Below are 16,622 nucleotides of genomic sequence, written 5' to 3'. Positions count from 1 at the left end.
GGCTCCGCCTTCACACCTTAGACCAATCCCAGGAGCCAATTGCCCCGCCTCCAGCCAATCCTCTCTCCTGCTCCACCCGCCCTGCGGCGCCTGCCGCTGAGCCACGTTCTCTAAAGCATCCGGCTGCGCGCGTTAGTGCCCAACCTGGGGATGGCTGCTGTACCCACCTGACGCGCGCGAGAAAACTGAGGCCCAAGGCTGAGAGGCACCTGCCCAAGGTCCTCCAGAGTGAGTTTCTCCCCTAGTCAAGCCTGCAGCCCTTAACTTCCGATTCCCCACCGCTGCAGTCTCAGGAAAGGAGCGGGCGCGTGATGGGGGGGGGGGGGGGGAGGCTAGGAGGTCCACAGTCCCCGGTAAACATCTAGAGACACTTCTAGGCTGTCTCCCCAGAACCTGGGAGAGGCAAGCTGGCACTTTCCTTACCGATATCCTTCTCTCGTCCCCTTCTACACCCCCCACCTCCTCCAAAACTGACCATTCCCTATTCCCTACTAGATCAGGGGGGAAAAATGAGACAACCCAGATGCTGCCGCAAGGAGCTCCCAAGTGGTGGAGAGGAATCAGGCCATGGCCTCCCGTCCAGGATGACAGTAGCGGAAGCCTTTTAAGGAGAGCTCCCCTGGCCCATGTTCAATGTGACCTCACTGGGCCCTCACAGCAGGCCGTAAGAGGACAGTACCCGTGTTTTCCTCATTTTACAGGCCAGGAGATGGAGAAGTGAAACAGCTGGCATGTGGCAAAGCCAAGCCGGGAAGGTTTTGTCCCATTCCAAAGCCTTTGGGCTGCGCAGTCCTGTTCTGTCACAAGAGGCGGGACCAGGCAGTGACATCTCCCCAACACAAAGCCTCTCCCTCTGCTGATATGATCTGGGCTGACACAATCAAGGAAAAGGGGCAGATTGCTGGAACCAAGACCAGGCACCAATGCCCAGGATGATTGGTCCGTGTCCTTCCACCTCTGGGTCTCTCAGGTCAGAGTCTCTTGAGGCTTCCTGGACACTGTGGAGGGCTGGCAGTGGCCAGGTGGGTCTGCTTAGTGAGGATGCTGCAGGGGGAGAAAGATGAGATCTAGATGACCCCAGGGTGGCCACCCAAAGCTCCCTCATGTGCCCTAGCAGATCCCTATCTGGGCATGCAGCTCTTGGTTGCTGCTGGGCAAAGGTTAGCCAAACCAGGCAGTTGAATAGCATGCTGTGGAGGGCAGAGCCTGGACCCCGGGACTCTGCCTGGAGCTTTGTGGCAGTGTTCTGCCTCTCACACCTTCTCCAGGCTTGGGCTGGCTCAGGTGGGCTCTTCTGTGACCCCATCCAGCCCTAAACTCCTCTCACTTCCATAGACTCATGCTGTTTCCCAAAGGATATGGTTCTCCCAGATCTGCACAGGCTTCTGGTAGATGGGAACCACATCTGGGTTTTTTTTGTTGTTGTTTTTTCCACTTCCGAATCCCCACTTTGCTGGCTTGGGACCTGAGCCAAAGTAGGAGCTTAATGAATCCATGTTCAGTGAATGAATATTTGGTCTCCCTCAGGTAGAGGCATCAGAGACACCCTTTGGGGAAAGCCCCAGGCACTGACAGTGTGGCCTAGTTAATCTTCTTGTGTGTTTACCAGCGTATTAACAGTACCTTCCTGAATAGGGTCCCCCCAACCCCACCCCACAGGCATGAAGAAAAAAGTGCACGGGAAGCATTTAGCACAAGTGCCTGGGAGCTGAGGCCAGGCTGGTTCCCCTCCTTGGCCTGATTCCAGTCTGTCAGTGTAGCAACGCAAGATTCCAGATATGGCCTGACCAAGCCGGCACAATGGGCCTATTATTTCTCCCAGTCTGGACAGGACACATTGTTAATGCAGTCTAAGACTGCTGGGCTTCAGCGCTTTCTCTCCCATGATTAGTTCCCATCAGGTTATGGTCAACTAAATCATTCAGATTCTTTTCACCGGAGCTGGGGTCAAGTTAGGTCCCTTACCCCAGCCCCTGCTTTGTGTAATGTCTTGAAACTACAACACAACAATGTCCAATGTCATCTGGCTCATTCCGGCCTGTTGAGATGATTTTGAATGCCTGCTGTTTTCTCTCGCTGTAACTTTAAATCCAGCCTGTCCTTTGCAATGCCAACCCCACCGTCCATTTTATTCATCAGCCCCAAGCCCTGTGATATGCCACTTTGTCCTACTTGAACCATATCAGGGTGCTGCTGCTACAGGAATCATTGAGCATCCACTGTAAGCTGAGCAAGGCTTGCACTAAATAATTTTCATATATCATCACATTCACTCCTGCCTTGTATTTTTTTTACCCCCATTTTATAGATGAAAAGGCTGAGGCTAAAAGAAATGAAGCATGGTGTTCAATGTTATAAACTCCTTTTTCTGATGAACAGTGTAGCAGTAGGCTTGTTACTGATTGTTGTCAGGTGCCTACTGATCAACCACAGCATCCTCTGCCCCAGCTCCCCACCCCCACTATCCTCCTGCCCAACTCCTTGCCCAAGCAAAGAGGCATTGCTGAGGTTTCAGACTATGGTGACCAGAGAGTAACTCTGCCAGTATTGTCCACCTTGGGCCTATCCTTTAGAGCAATGCTCTGTCTAGCTAGAGCATCGTGAGACCAAAGACTTGCACTGAAGGGGTAGTTAGCTCTCACTTGTGTGGCAGGACAACCCTCCACCATCTGTGACCCCTTCTGGGTCTAGCCTAGCCTCACCCTAGAGAATAAACAAACCTTAGAGCTCTGCTTCATTCTGTCCACCTCACTGTGCCCCTAGGGCACCCAGCCCAGCCTGGTAGACTTTTTCCTTTGCCGTCATCTACTCCAAGGATGGCCACTGAGGAGGCCACGAGGCCCTCTGAGCTTCCTGCCAGGCCTAGCAGTGAAATGCAAAGACCTCCCTACCTGCCCCTCCTAGCTGGTTGCATAGCCTGTCACTACTAAGATAGTTTGTCCTTGGCGAGTACTGATTCTGTCTGAGCCTCAGGTCCCTACCGTCAAATGGTGGGAGGGGGAACATTGTGCCTGTCTAGTAGGGTTGGCATGAGGATGAAGTGTTTGGCACACAGTGAGTTCTTGAGAAGCTTATTGTTATGATTGTTGTGCCTAGAATCCAAGGCCACTGGGATCAGAGGGGAGAAAATTTGCCAGTCAAAAGTTTGGGGCTAGCTTTGTGTGTGATCACTCAGGGTGCTATTTCCAAAGCAATGGGGTTGCTGCTGGGGCAGGATTATCAGGTGGAGCTGTTGGGATGTTGGTGCCAGGAAATCGTTGCTGAGTGAGTGTGTTGCCAGTGTCAGCATTGTTAGGTGGGGAGACTTGAGGTCTCATCTAGTGATGACATTTAGATTTTTGGAGAAAAGGAGGAACCAAGTGCAGGCCTTGTCACCTGCTGGGCAAAAACCAAATTTACATTTTGAGTTGTGGGGTACCAAGGGAATGGCCAAGTTAAAGAGGGAAGGGTTGGGTAGAGCCTGGAACAAGAGTTTCCTGGAACAGCCACTATGATGGAGATGCCTCACCTCTTCCCATCTTGTATCTTTGTTTGCCCTGTGGGGGGGAAACAGGGCAAAAACAAAAAATAAATAAAAATAATGGGATGGAGGGACTCTTGAAGGTCCCCAAAGAGTCTCTGAGGGCCCTTGAGGTCACTAGAGGCTGCTCGTTCCTCCCTGGATGTTGGTTGGGCAATTGTGAGGCGGAAGAGGCTTCAACCCACCTGATCTACAAGCTGGACCACTCCCCAGGGAGATCTCTGGTGGTGAGCTTCAGGACAGAGCAGAGTGGTGGGTCTGACTGACTTCTGCGCCTTGGTTCTCAGGCGGGGTTATGGAGCACAGAGAGCCCTTGAGACAGCTGCAGCTACCCCACCAATGATGGCCAGAGTCCCAGCATCTTGGCAGCCTAGGCTTCACCAAGAGGTCAAGGTCCTCTTCAGGGGAGACAGCCATACTCCTGCAGGAAGGCACTGACTGCTAAAAGGTGAGAATGATAGTGTGGAAGAAACTGAGTGAGGTCAGCCTTGGCTCAAAGAGCCACGCTGTTCCAAGGTTGTGGAAGAGTGTACACACACACACACACACATACACAAAAGGCACCACAGGGTTGGACACAGCTGCCAGGTGGCCACAGGGCCCATTAGGTCAGGTGAGATACTCCTTGGGCAAGAGCCCTGTGCCTGGCCTCTGTGGAGAGGGTGGGGACTGATGCCTGAGCAATACCTCTCCGTTCCTGGCTGGCCAGAATTCTGCCCTCCTCATGCTCACCCCATGTTCCTACAAGGAAGCTCTGCGTTGGCTTACTGACCTCAAGCCTCTCAGAGTTGGAAGGGTCTTTCAGAGTAAGAGAGTTGCTGGTCTTGCGCCAGAGTACCAGAGGCAGAACCTGCCTTGGGCAACCTTGGAGTCCTGCCCCACTTTGGGCCTCCTTTCACTCATCTGCATTAAAGAGCCTGCTGGCCCACCTGTGCTACGTGATGCTGCTTCTGCTTCCACTCTGGATGGACCAGGACCTCCGGCTTTGAGCGACTGGCTTTAGACCTGCCGGCTTCAGACCTGCCTGGTAATGCTGTGATCTCAGACTGATTAAGAGTCACAGATAACAGGACAGCCAAGATTCTTCACGAGTCTGGGCTTGGAGTCAGGCTTCCGAATGTATTTATTTATTTTTAAAGATTTACATATTTATTTGAAAGGTAGGGTTCAAAAAAAAAAAAGAGGAAAGAGAAAGAGATCTTTCATCTATTGATTCATTCCTCCACTGGTCACAATGGCTAGAACTGGGGCAGGCCAAAGCCAGCAGCCAGGATGCAGGGACCCAAACACTTGGGCTATCTTCTGCTGCTATCTCCTGCACATTAATAGGGAGCTGGGTTGGGTGCAAAACATCTTGGCTTTGAATCTGTGTCCATGTTCCTGGGCTGGCTTTACTTGCTAAGCCACAATACCAGACCCTGCCCCCAACCCACATAAAGTTTTAATCCAGTTGTGTCTCTTGCCAGCGAGGTGACCTTGGATATGTCACTTAACCTCTCTAACTCTCATGTATCTAATCTGTAATAATACCTCCCAGTGCTAATGTGAAGACACAGAGAGTCAATGTGTGTGTTTAAAACAAACCTCACTTGAGCAGGACCCTCAGAGCATGCGCCACATCAGAGACCTTGGGATGGTTGGGAGCCTGGGTATGGCTTCTCCCTTTATCTCTCCCCTCTCCCCAGATACAGGAAGGAAAAAAGAGAATGTCAGGGGTCCGGCAGCATGGCCTAGCGGCTAAAGTCCTCGCCTTGAACGCCCCGGGATCCCATATGGGCTCTGGTTCTAATCCCGGCAGCTCCACTTCCCATCCAGCTCCCTGCTTGTGGGAAAGCAGTCGAGGACGGCCCAAAGCTTTGGGACCCTGCACCCATGTGGGAGACCTGGAGGAGGTTCCTGATTCCCGGCTTTGGATCGGCGCAGCACCGGCCGTTGTGGCTCACTTGGGGAGTGAAGCATCGGACGGAAGATCTTCCTGTCTGTATATCTGACTTTGTAATAAAAATAAATAAATCTTTTAAAAAAAAGAGAGAGAATGTCAAAACAATATTGTCACCCACTTTCCTGTAGCCCTTGACCCTTCACCCCCAAATGAAATATGTAAAAATTATAAAAAATAAAATTTATACAATTAAAAAACTAATAAAAAATGAAACAAACTTCCTGGTGAGATTGCCACATACCTTCCCTCTGATTGGCAGGCTATAGGATGATGAGAAATAAACTCTGACTGTGTTCTGAGATTAAAAACTTAAAACACAAGGGTCTTATCCTTAAAAACAAAGCATCCTTATCAAGAAAGCCTTGTCATTGCATTCCTTGACCCTACTCCAGGCCTCCCCAGCAACTCTGAGATGAGCTAGACATGAATATTCTTGTCCACTGGGAGATGGGTGACATCCAGTCATGGAGACAAATTCAGACAGACTATTACAAAATGATGTGTCAGGTGCCTGAGATCTGCCTACGTGCAACATGGAGAACATCAGAGTCTGAGGGGAGCAGTTCAAGGAAGGTCTCATAGAATGGGAGAGAATGGAGCCAGGTTCCATGGAAAGTGTGGGAGGAAAAAAAAAAAAGAAAGTGTGGGAGAGGGCACAGCACAGATGTGGTGGTGTCTGGCAGGAAGGTGGGTACAGAACCAGTGAGCCCCTTGCACTGGCTAGGCATTTTCTGGGTGGGAATCAGTAGATGCCAGGGCTGAGGAGACAGGAGGCCTTGTATTCACATTGGGATGATGGTGGGCAGCCAGGAAAAGGCATCTCAGGTCAGAAGGAGATGACCTACCTCTGTGTTTATAAAAAAGACACGGTGGGGGGTGTTTATAAAGAAGACACAGTGGGGTTAAGCTGACTCTTACAATGCCAGCATCCCCCCCCTCCAAAAAAAACCAAAATAATGCCGGCATCCCATAGTAGAGTGCAAGTTCAAGTCCTGACTGATCCACTTTGATCCAGTTAATGTGGGAAGGCTTAAATACTTGGGCCCCTGCCACCCATGCAGGAGTTCCTGGCTCTGGCCTGGCCCAGACCTGGCTGTGACAGCCATCTGGGGAGTGAAACAGCCAATGGAAGACCTGTCTCTCTGTGTCTCTTCTCTGTGTGTTGTTCTGCCTTTAAAATACATAAATCTTTAATAAAAAGAGAGAGAGAGAGACACTGAGAGTTGGGTAATGTGACAAAGTAGGTTAAGCTGCCCACATTCCGAATCAGAATGCCCAGGATCAAGTGCCACATCCACTTCCAACCCAGCTTCCTGTTAATGTGTATCCTCTGGGGCAGCAGATGATGGATCAAGCACTTGGGTCTCCGCCACTCATGTGGGAGACCCAGATGGAGTTCCAGGCTCCTGGCTATAGGAGAACATCAGAGAACATCCTGGCATGCCTTGGCTGTAATAGACATTTGGGGAATAAACTGATAGATGGAAGATTCTCTCTGTCCTCTTTCTCTCTGCCTTTCAAATAAATGAAAAAGAAAACTTTCATCTTCTTCGGCATGATCTCTGGGTCCTCTGTTGCAGCTGGCAGTGGACAGCCTGCCTGCTTAGCTTTGTCATATTCTTCTGGAAGGCATGCTTGTGTGGGTTAGTGCAGGTGGTGGAGATGGCAGCAGCTCCAGCCCACCTCCATTGTGTCCCCTCACTGTCCCTGCCACTGCAGCCCTCAGTCAATGCTTGGCTACTAGGAGAATCGATGAGAAAAGGGGCTGCCAGAAGCCATCCTTTCCCCCACATTTCTGGGTCTTTGGAGCCAAAGCACCTCTCTAGTTCTCTTCTGTGAAGAATAACAGCCGAGAGGGAAAGGGACTTGCCCAAGATCACACAACAAATCAGTAGCAGCAGCAGAACTCGGCCTTCTTCGATCCTACTGGGGTTCTGAGAGCCAGCCCTTGCAGAGCCTGCCCCAGGCTACTATGTTTTGCCTGATCTCTGAGGCCCCACAGACCAGAGCAAGAAGGCCCACAGGAAACTCCCTTTCCCCCATGCAGTTCTTTGTCTTCTCCCCCGAGCAGTCTGACCTTTAGCTTGGGGCTGTCAGGGTATTAACTGGGTGTAGGGTATGGACCCCAAGTGCAAGCTAAGCTGAGCTGGGGTGCTGAGTTGCCCTGGGCTTTTGGCTTTGGGCCAGACTTAGAGCTTTGCGGTTCTCTGGGTTCTGGGTCTATGAGCTAGGCCTGGCTCTGTGAGCTCTTGTCTTTGGCTCTGGCTGAGTTCAGGCCTGGCCTAACACATGCCTACGTGCATGTTCTTTTGGTTCTGAACTGGACCCCCAATGAACATTGGTCTGGTCCAGGCTCTGGGCTGTGTTGTGAGCCATGGGTTGGGTCTTGAACTCTGGGTGTAGGCTTGGGCTGGGCATGGGGCTGGGCTGGGTTCTAGAGCTAAGGCTGGAGCTGTGGTTTCTTTCTTTCTTCTTTTTCTTTTTAAAGATTTATTTATTTTTATTACAAAGTCAAATATATAGAGAGGAGCAGAGAGAGACAGGAAGATCTTCCGTCCGATGATTCACTCCCCAAGTGAGAGCAATGGCCAGTGCTGTGCCGATCCAGAGCCAAGGAGCCAGGAACCTCCTCCAGGTCTCCCACACGGATGCAGGATCCCAAAGCACTGGGCTGTCCTCGACTGCTTTCCCAGGCCACAAGCAGGGAGCTGGATGGGAAGTGGAGCTGCCAGGATTAGAACTGGCGCCCATATGGGATCCTGGAGCATTCAAGGTGAGGATTTTAGCTACTAGGCCACATCACAGGGTGCATAGGCTGGAGCTGTGGTTTCTGAAATCTGGGCTTTCCCGATGAGGGGAGGGGCTGTAACAAGAGAGGAGCAATTTGTCAAGGCTCTCCCTTAGGACCTGTAGCTTTGGTGAGAGGACACAGAGAAGGAGGCAGTAGGCCTCCTTGAGCTGCCCGAGGGCATTCTTGGCCACCAGGAAGAAGTGGGTGGGGAAGGGTGGAACAGGTGGTACATGGGGTCTCCATCCTGTTTGTACCAAGATCTTTCTCCCCAGCAGAGAGCTGCCAGGAAGCTCAGGCATGGCCAGCACCTGGCTTCCTGGGGGAAGGCATGACAAGGGGAGATGGGGTGGCTGGGCAGTGGCCTCCCAAACCGCGGCCCCTCCCACCTCTCCTACCTCATCCCCCTTTATCCCACCCTCCCTTTCAGCCAGAGTTGGGTTATAAGCCCTACGACCCCAGAGGCAGCCCCTGGCTGGGGGCTCACCCTTACTGCCTTGCCTTTCATCCAGACCCCATCCCTGCTTGCTTCACTTCAAGGTTCCCTTCCTCCCCCGCCTGCTCTCGACCCAGCAGGAGCCTTCCACAGCCTGACCACCATGGCACTTCCTCAACAGTGACCTCCCAGAAGCTTCCCGGGCAGACTACCCCTCTTCACTTGCCACTACCCCCGCCTTGGCCTCCTCCAGCCCTGAGAACCCCAGGCCCAGGACGTATGTGTAGCCAACTTCACCGAAGGGACAGGAATTCCTGTAGGGAAATACAACTGCAAGAAATCATATAAATGGTAGCGTCTCACATAACTGTCCCCGGGGAAAACAATCAGACCTGTCCAGCTTGTTCACAGGATGTCCCTCATGGGTACACTCAGTTCCTACCTTTATTCTTCTGTCTCAGATCCTCCTTCCCTCCACTGCCAGAACGAGACCATCTTGTCAGCTCTCGCCTGGGCAAAACCTCCATGAGGTTTTGTGCCGGAAACCTCACCCCCAAAGACACATGGGATAGGATCAACAGGATAAGGAACAGTAAGAACACTTCCGCAAGTCTGGGTCCCTTGGTCTAGAATAGCACCCAGCAGGGGGATGGAGGGAGGGGCCCAGGACACACAAGCTTTAGCTCCATAGCCTAGAATGGACTTGGTCATTTGGAGTCCTGAGGTCCTTTCCATTTAAAGTCTTCCCATCAATGGGAAGTAATTAACTATGCCTCCCCCTCACTGTCCAGAATTGGAGCAAGTAGTATTGACAGTGGGGTAGTTAAATGTGGATCAAGTATACATGCTTGTACACACACATGCCCCTGCAAGAGACTTATTCTCACCAACTATATAGTCCAAATCCATACTAAGGAAGAAAACTACTTTAAAAAAAAGTGTGTATTGGGCCCAGCAGCGTGGCCTAGCGGCTAAAGTCCTCGCCTTGAAAGCCCCGGGATCCCATATGGGCGCCGGTTCTAATCCCGGCAGCTCCACTTCCCATCCAGCTCCCTGCTTGTGGCCTGGGAGAGCAGTTGAGGACGGCCCAATGCATTGGGACACTGCACCCGCGTCGGAGACCCGGAAGAGGTTCCTGGTTCCCAGCTTCGGATCGGCGCGCATCGGCCCGTTGCGGCTCACTTGGGGAGTGAAACATCGGATGGAAGATCTTCCTCTCTGTCTCTCCTCCTCTGTGTATATCTGGCTGTAATAAAAATGAATAAATCTTTAAAAAAAAAGTGTGTATTTATTTTTATTGGAAAAGCAGCTCTACAAAAGAAGGAGAAACAGATTTTCCATCTGCTGGTTCATTCCCCAAATGGCCGCGATGAACAGAGCTGAGTCTATCAGAAGCCAGGAATCAAGAGCTTCTTTGCGGTCTCCATGTGGGTACGAGGTCCCCTAGCTTTGGACCGTCCTCAGCTGCTCTCTCAGGTCACGAGCAGGGAGCTGGTTGGGAAGTGGAGCTGCCAGGGCACAACGTGGGATGCCAGCTCTTAGAGTTGGAAGATTAGCCAGTTGAACCATTGTGCCAGGCTGAAAACCACTCTCTTAAGAGCCGTATCACTCAGCTGCTGCCTACAGGGAGTCTGACACTCAAATTGTTATGTTTTTGAGAGAGAAAGTTCCCATTCAATGGCCCCTGACTAGGGCCACAGTCAGAAGCCAGAACTCAATTCAAGTCTCCCACATGGTTGGCAGGAACCCAGTCATTGGTGCTGTTGCTGCTGCCTCCCAAAGTCCTTATCAATAGGAAGCTAGAGTTAAGAATGCAGCCGTCACTGAACTCAAATGCTCCCATATGGGACATGGGTATCTTCATCACTGGGCCACATGCCTCTGCCAAATTATTTTTTTAAAGCCATGTCCAGCCTTCTGGGTATGTTATTGAGCTTCCACCCTGTACCCCTGGCTCCCCTGCATGAAAGAGAAGCCTGGCTAGAGCTGTGGTATAGCAGGTAAAACTGCTTCCCGTGATGCTGACATTCCATGTGGGTGCTGCTACACTTTCCATCCAGCTCCCTGCTAATGTGCCTGGGAAAGCAATGGAGGATAGCCCAAGTCCTTGGATCCCTGCACTCACACGGAAGATCCAAAAGACACTCCTGGCTTTGCTTCAAACAGTCCCAGCTCAGTCCGTTGCTACTATTTGAGAGTTAACCAGCAGATGGAATATCTCTCTCTCTCTCTCTCTTTCTCTCTCTCTCTCTCTTCCTTTTCTTCTTCTTCTTCTTCTTCTTCTTCTTCTTCTTCTTCTTCTTTTCTCTCTCTCTCTCTCTCTCTCTCTCTCTCTCTCTCTCTCTCTCTCTCTCTCTCTCTCTCTCTCTCTCCCCCTGTCTCTGTAACTCTAGGAAGAGCAAGCCTGGCAAGGAGCATCAGTCCATGAGAACCTATAGGAACTACAAAACAGTGAGTCCTTCACTCTAGATCAGATGAAAATTGTGGGTTGAAGGCCAGAATTCGACCAACTTCTAAGCAGGGAGCTACAGAAACATGGAGCCCTGGATCTTCCAAAGACACTCTCATTATTTCCATCTCCATTCCGAGCCTCACTCTAAGTACTACATCCTCCCTCACAGCTCTGTTGGTCTCTTCTAGAAAAAGCCTGGCTTGCGTGAACTTGTGGTCATACTTCAAACACGTTTGACGTGGGTTCATTCTGTTTCCCAAGCCAGGCTGGGAATCTTGGGGATGCAGGAATTAGGCCAGACTCCCTCCACGTCAGGCCCGACTCTGGGTCAGGCGAGGTCCTGGAGGAGTTCAGAGTCTGAAAAAGCAACAGTAAATCAGTGATTACAATAAAAGTATGATAAAAATGACGACAGAAGGGAACAACAAAGATATGAGCAAAGTGGCCACGTGGCACAACTCCAGGGGGTCCGTGTGACTGTGACTGTCCCCTCTGTGATTGTGCAATGAGATGACCCTGGTCAGAGATAAACCCGGAGAAGGACTCATCTGACAAGTGCCTTTAGGAAACTAGGCCTGAACCAAGCCTCAAAGGGCAAGTTCACTAGGCTAAGGAGACACGAAGGGCAAGCCAGGCTGAGCACAGCTCATGTGCAAAAAGCCACAGAGGGGTGAGGGAACACGGGAAGTGTTGGGAAATCTCAGGAAATACATGTTGGCTGACGTGTTGGGCCCATGTGGGGGGAATGCCTAGAGGTTGTTTGTTAAATAAAAGTTAATGAATGCAAGGACTGTAATAACAAAAGTCATAATCATCAACATAGGCCAGGCAGTGTGCTAAGTGGCTTGCATTCATTTTCTTATTTTAGCTTCATAATAAACTCAGGAAGTAGGCTCTTTTTTGTTCTCCTCCATGCACCCAAGGAAACTGAGGCTCAGCTGAGTGAATCAACTTGCTCAGGGTCACAGAGCTAGTGACCAGCTGTGCAAGGAAAGAAACCCACATCTCCGGAACCTGGAACCCTGAGTCCTTGCTCACTGCTTCCTACTTCCCTTCAATGAGTATTCTTGACCTTGGCCATCAGTGCAGACAAGAGGACCATGAGCAGTCCTGTCACATCCCGCCCCCCTTCAAGTTTGGTCAGCAGCCATGCCTTCCCTGGATCTTGGCATTGACATGGATCAGGCCTTCTGAGATCTTGAACACGGGTACATGGGGAGAGTGTTGCAAGCCAGTTTTCCAATGAAGAAGCCCCCCCTGAGTTTCCAAGGTTTCCAGAAGGAATCTGAGGGAGACAGAGACACTGCAAAGTGAGGAATGCACTTGAGTCTCCTTGTGTGTTGTGGCTAGGTTTCTCCCCAAAAGGCAATCTCCTGAACTCTTCCCATCTGCGTTCTTTCCCGCATCACCTGCTCTCCAGGACTTCCCATCCCTCCGTCCTGCCATCTCTCTCAGCCTAGCACCTTCCCTGATTCTACTCCATTATCCCTCTTGTGGGGCTGGTATACACTGTCCGCTGGTATACACTGTCCGCTACCCTCATCCTGGCTCAGACCCAGCCAATTCTTTTCTGTTCCTGTCCCAGGCTGTTTGTGGGCTGCAGAAGGAGGCCAGCTCTCCTCACAGAAAGGGCGTCTGGGCACATATGTCCACCAGCCCTTTGCCTGCTTCTTGCTTCTTATCTGGGCTTTTCTGAACCTTCTTTCAGGGTTTTTCCTTCTCCACATGACCTTAAATGGTAGAGTTCAGAAGGATCTCTTCTTTGAACCCATTTTTCCCTTCATCCCCTCTTCTTCCACTTTAATGACCATAATTATCCTAATAACTCCAAATGTATGTCTCCACCGCCTCTGCGTGCCCGAATCTGCATCCCTCCCACTTGTTCACGTACCTGGCATTTTTTCTAGTTTGTTAGACACACCGTGCTTACAAGGTGACAACGGCCTTGCCCTTGTGAGTTCACAGTCAAATGAGCACAGAGAGCCAAGCAATTAGAAAGCAGCGTGTTGGCAGAGGGCGCTGAGATGACAAGAGATAGGTGATCCCAGCAAACTGTGTCATTTCAGCTCCGGTTTGACTGTGGGTGGCAGAAAATCCCACATCGCAGTCACTACAGCCAGTTACAAGTCCAGAAATAATCAGTCTAGAGCCAGTAGGCTGGGTCCCTGATGAGAGCCCTGGTGCTTTCCATTTCATTGCTGTACCATCCTCAACATAGTGTTTCTAGTTCATGGTCCAAGGTGGTTGCTTCGTATCCACATTCTGGTCATCCCAGCTGAGCAGAGTGGAAAAAAAATAGCACCTGAACAATTCCTGAAAGTTACACAAGACGCTGCTGTCAACAGGCTGTGGGCCAGCACTTAGTCATATAACCACACCTAGCTGCAAGGAATTCTGGGTGTAACCAAAAATGGGGCCTCTATGACTAAAGACAAACAAGAAAATGGACAATGGGGGACACCATAGTGGCAGCCATAGAAGGCATGCACATTGTGCTGAATCCTGGGTTAGCATACATTTTGAGAGATGGCTCCATTTGGCCAGGCAGGGCCAGGCAGGGCTGGGTGTCTTGGGCAAGAGTACATTCTTGAGAAGGCCAGTGGTTCAGGGCAGCTCCAACATGGAGTGCAGATGAGAGTGTGGTTAAGAGGCCCAGAATGGATGAGGAGCCATTCCTAGAGTGTGAGGGAGTGGAAACGGAAGGAGGGGAGACAGAGGGAAGGCACAACCGCATACCTAGAGGTGGAGTGGGGAGGTGCCAGCCTACATTAAAATTAGTTTCCTTTGGGGCCCGGCGGCGTGGCATAGCGGTTAAAGTCCTCACCTTGAATGCGCCGGCATCCGATATGGGCGCCAGTTCTAATCCCGGCAGCTCCACTTCCCATCCAGCTTCCTGCTTGCGGCCTGGGAAAGCAGTCGAAGACGGCCCAAAGCTTTGGGACCCTGCACCCATGTGGGAGACCCGGAAGAGGTTTCTGGCTCCTGGCTCTGGATCAGCGCAGCACTGGCCGTTGCGCTCAACTTGGGGAGTGAATCATCGGACGGAAGATCTTCCTGTCTCTCTTTCTCCTCCTCTCTATATATCTGACTTTGTAATAAAACTAAATAAATCTTTAAAAAAAATTAGTTGCCTTTGGATGGGGAGCCTAGGTGTGTCTTGGTCCTAGCGGTCCCCAAATTCCCTCCTAGCTGGCACAGGTGTCCCCAGAGGTGCTGATTTGCCTGTAGGCCAGGTCTCCTGAGCAGGCAGGCTATTAGAGGCTCTGGAGCCAAGCTGAAGTGTGGAGGTCATTGGCCCCACCAGCTGCAATTGTTGGTCAACTGCAGGAAAGCAGGGGCAGTTGATCCCACAGAAGTGACCAGCTGGGGCCTCCCCTGAGACACGTTTCCAGGCCTTCCAAAGGTTGTGTTTATTTCCCTTGAGCATTCACAGACACGGGTACAGGGCAGTCAGCTGGGTATGGGGTGTCTGGCTCTCGGGAGGAAGGGACTCAGTCCCCTTGGCTCTGCCCCGACTGCCCTTGCCTCTGTTTCTGTGGCAAGTAAACAGTGACCTCTGCCCAGGCCAGCTCAGAGAGTTCAACAGGGAGTCCCAAGTGTTCCAGCGCCTCTCGACTCCCCACTCTGAGCTTCCTTCCTCTGTCCTGGAGTCCCCCTCCCAAGAAACACATATGGACTCCCAATAAATGCTGCTTATACCACATACCCAGTCCTCATTGGTCTCTATTCACATATCACATGCATGCTACATGTAAGCAAAGCCTTCCCACTACACACATATAGACAAGCAGACTATACACACGATATCCTAACACACATGCTCTCCATACATGCGATGCCATACATACACACCTCACACATACATCCATACCTATTCACTCACCTACATACCACACTTAGGCTCTATCAATGTTGATTTTTATGTTTGGAGGGCAAAGTCCCCAAGTTCTCTCAAGCCTTTGCCTGCTAAGCTTGGACAGAACAGAGACCGAGACAAACAGTTGGAGTAGAGAAGGAAGTGCCATTGTATCTCCAGTCCAACGGCTCAGCCTCCAGCAAGGAGAGGAGACTGACCTTTCCCCCACTACCCTTTGGACCCATATTTGCCCCTGACGTCAGGGACGTGCAGTTCTGGGCAGGGGATCCAGTATGATGCCCTGGCTTTGCCCCTACTGCCCAAAATGGCTTAGGGATAACATGCCTGGCTAGCAGGTAAGCCACGCCAGACCTCCCTGAGTTATTGTGGTAAGAGAAGCACTTATATAACAGATACTACAGAATGCACAGGGCACCTGCAGCAGCTGACCCCAACAGACCTCTGGAAAGGGTGAAAGGGAAAGGCCTTTGTGGTTACTGACATCTACGCTGTGCCAGGTGCTGCTCCCACAACTCTGCAGTTGTCATCTGTCATGCTCACATGTGTGAACAAGCAAACTGGGACCCAAAGCCACACACCCAGGGAATGGGAGGGGTAGCTTTGAGCCTGGGACTCTCCGTTCCCACGGCATAGGCCAGCACCCTGAGGATGGGCTGTGATGCTGTAGCAGGGTAGCTCGGATGAAGGACAATGATCCTGGACTTCCTGAGGCTCTGTCCTATGCTGCTCCTTCCCTCCCTCTCTCCCACTGATTGAGAACACCGAGGCAGAAAAGAGAGGGACATTCACTGACTTGCAACTTGGCACCCAGTACCACAGGCTAACCCTGTGTTAGTCCTAGATATTGAACCAAAGCTGGCTGTAGGCCAAGAGCTTGAGCTATAGTTTGAGACAACTCAAGGCTAGAGATCAGAGGTGGAACTGAGCCAGGCACTAAGTCAGAAATTACTGCTGCCACCACTGGAACAGATCCAAGCCAGGGCAAGGGGTTGGCCCTGAAGCCAGGGTCTCTGTGGAGGGGAGGGCAGAGAAACTCCCCAACATGCCAGGCATTATGTGGGAGGGATCTACAGGACTCACACTGCTCCACAGGGAAGAGTGTGAGTCACACACACACACACACACACACAAACAATGTTAATCCAAGGCCCGCCAGGCTCTGGCTAAAGGGTAAGATTTGGACAGTGGTCAGAACTCTCCATGGCAGGAATGACTAAGACCAGACTGTGGTAGGAAGAGTCAGTGGCCAGAACAAAGGCTGGGAGGCGGAAGAGCCCAGTCCTAGAGCTGACCAACGGAGGATGATCGAGCATGTTATCTGGCTTGAGTGCATGGCCAGCCAACAGAGCAGCAGGCATAAAGCTGCTGGCATTGGTGACATGGGCCCACATGATCTGGTGACCTGCCTGGGAACTTGAATTGCATCCAGAGGGCAACAGGGCAGGAGTTCAGGACAGTGACGTGGTCAGTCTTGTGTTGCGGAAAAGCCCTGGGGCTGCTGATGTGGAAGATGGCACTGAGGGTGGGAGCAGGGAGACAGAGGAAGCTGGAGTGTTGGCTAAAATCAGGAGGCCCAAACTGGGAGAGGGAGCCAGGAATGCAGGGAT

At 51.4% G+C, this 16,622-nt stretch overlaps 1 long non-coding RNA gene across 1 annotated transcript; it reads left to right on the top strand.

Moving 5' to 3' along the window:
- Positions 1 to 146: 146 nt before the first annotated feature.
- LOC131482982 (uncharacterized) lies at positions 147 to 9,471 on the top strand. The gene is made up of 3 exons (XR_009247456.1): positions 147 to 228; positions 3,808 to 3,968; positions 9,148 to 9,471. It is a non-coding gene; the product is annotated as an uncharacterized LOC131482982 (long non-coding RNA).
- Positions 9,472 to 16,622: the final 7,151 nt, after the last annotated feature.

The sequence above is a fragment of the Ochotona princeps genome, chromosome 2, assembly GCF_030435755.1.
Source record: "Ochotona princeps isolate mOchPri1 chromosome 2, mOchPri1.hap1, whole genome shotgun sequence".
Lineage (NCBI taxonomy): Eukaryota > Metazoa > Chordata > Mammalia > Lagomorpha > Ochotonidae > Ochotona > Ochotona princeps.
Note: the sequence above shows the minus strand (reverse complement) of the source record. Positions and strands in the feature narration are given on the sequence as shown.